Source organism: Sesamum indicum, linkage group LG13, assembly GCF_026168435.1.
Source record: "Sesamum indicum cultivar Baizhima isolate 11 linkage group LG13, ASM2616843v1, whole genome shotgun sequence".
In the NCBI taxonomy this organism is placed as follows: Eukaryota; Viridiplantae; Streptophyta; class Magnoliopsida; order Lamiales; family Pedaliaceae; genus Sesamum; species Sesamum indicum.
In genome coordinates, this window is record NC_142669.1 from 14,135,164 (window position 1) to 14,137,182 (window position 2,019).

The window sequence follows — 2,019 nt, forward strand, 5'->3', positions numbered from 1 at the left end:
GGAATGCATGATCTGCTGAATATCCGTGAGCAATAGTAAAGGGTATGCGTGGGATCGCGAGGGGCCAATGCCATTGCCCATCCTCAATGTAAGCATCAACTCTGTCTGTCAGCCATGTATTCGTGAGGCTAGGTCCTTTTGTAAACTGTAGAATAAGTGGGCCTAAATTATACCAAGGATCCTGCCATAAATAGAACGTAGCCCCATCTCCAATAATATACTCAACAAACGGTCGAATAAAGGGATGAAGATGGAGGAGTTTCCGCCAGCCCCACGAACCCCCTCGATCTGACACCGTCTAGATAGAAGCATCTCACAGTCCCGTGTGATAGATCCAATCCACCCAGATAGACCCTATTGCCACGAATAACTTGCCACAATTTAAGTCTCATAAGAGCACAGTTGAGGGCAGTGATGTCCTAGATGCCTTGGCTACTTTCATTAATAGGTCGACAGACACAATCCCAGACGACCTTTGTATATCCACAAGTAGCCGAGCCCTTCCATAGAAAAGCCCTCAGTCGCTTTTCTACCTCTTGAATAACACCCTTAGGCAAAATAAAAGCTTAGGCCCAATATACACCAAGAGCAATAAGAATAGATTTAATAATTTGTACTCGTCCCGCATATGACAAAGACGTACCTTCCTAACCCTTGATACACTGATCGAGTTTGTCAAGAAGGGGTTTACATTCCAAAAGCATAAGTCGCGACAATATTAGGGGAAGTCCCAAATACTTCAACGGTAAGTGTCCCTCCTAGAATCGCAGACTCCCAAGCAGCTGGTCGCGAATCCCAGAAACTGAACGTGAGAGAATCATGTGACTCTTTTGTACACTAACGCGAAGGCTAGACAAGTCACCAAATAAATCAAGGGCTCACTTAAGCAAGCATGTCGATTCTACTTCAGCCCAACCAAATAGCAATAAGTCGTTAGCAAATCCAAAAGCTGAACCAATCTCAAAGGCTCATAACGCGAATGAAAAACAAAAGTCATGTCTTGATTGATCAGCTGCAACAAAATAAGGTTCAAAGTTTCCATAATCAAGACAAGTAAGGAGACATAGGATCTCCCTAACGAAGACCCCGGGCCCCAAAAAAACTTTCAGGGGACAGCTCAATAGTTTGAAACTCAACATTTTGCGAAAGAGTTCTAGTTCAGTTGGCAAAATTGAGACTCCATGACCTTAGAGATGATGGGTTCGAATACTGACATATTCATGGAACGTTAATCAATTTATACAAAATCTTATTCTAAATAATATACACACGTTCCGTGTATAAAAATGTAATTCCCCACAAATAGGTGAAAATGTGTTTGAATTGTCACCCATTTACATTCACTCCCTCTCTCAGGGATGATTGATATCTTAATTTATCTATCTACTTATTTGGCAATCGTTGGTATCATCTGCATTCAGAAAAACAAAATAGAGAAATTGACAACCAAATAAGTCCTAATGCACTTCTGGTTCTATGGTGTAGTGGTTAGCACTCTGGACTTTGAATCCAGTGACCTGGGTTCGACTCCCGGTAGGACCTTTATGTGGACATTACATTTTGATAAGGTGTAAGTTGAGATGGCCAAGTTGGTCTAAGGTGCCAGATTAAGGTTCTGGTCCGAAAGGGCATGGGTTCAAATCCCACTCTTAACATTACAAATTAAACAAGTAGTAGATGTTGTTGTGTAGTGGTTATCTTGTTTGTTACACACTAAAGGTCCCTAGTTTGATCCTGGGTAGCATCATTGTAGTGCCAAAATTATTAATCAATCCACTTATTTTTTGGGGGTCGGGTGGTCTAGTTGGTTATCACGCTAGTATCACACACTATAAGTCCCCAGTTCAAACCTTGGCTTAGACATTACCCTAAAAACTCCATATTTTGAGGTGCAAATTCCTGATCCTGAATCAATATAAGTTGCAAAATACTCTGTCTTATATTGACCATACAATATACCAACAGATATATATATAGAGAAGGGGCTCGTCATTCAATCTTCATGTGTAAACCATCAAG

The 2,019-nt window shown here is 41.1% G+C and overlaps 2 non-coding genes across 2 annotated transcripts; both read left to right on the forward strand.

Moving 5' to 3' along the window:
* Positions 1-1,470: 1,470 nt before the first annotated feature.
* On the forward strand, positions 1,471-1,542 carry TRNAQ-UUG (transfer RNA glutamine (anticodon UUG)). Its single transcript has one exon. It is a non-coding gene; the product is annotated as a tRNA-Gln (tRNA).
* A 32-nt stretch (positions 1,543-1,574) lies between these two features.
* Positions 1,575-1,655, forward strand: TRNAL-AAG (transfer RNA leucine (anticodon AAG)). Its single transcript has one exon. It is a non-coding gene; the product is annotated as a tRNA-Leu (tRNA).
* Positions 1,656-2,019: the final 364 nt, after the last annotated feature.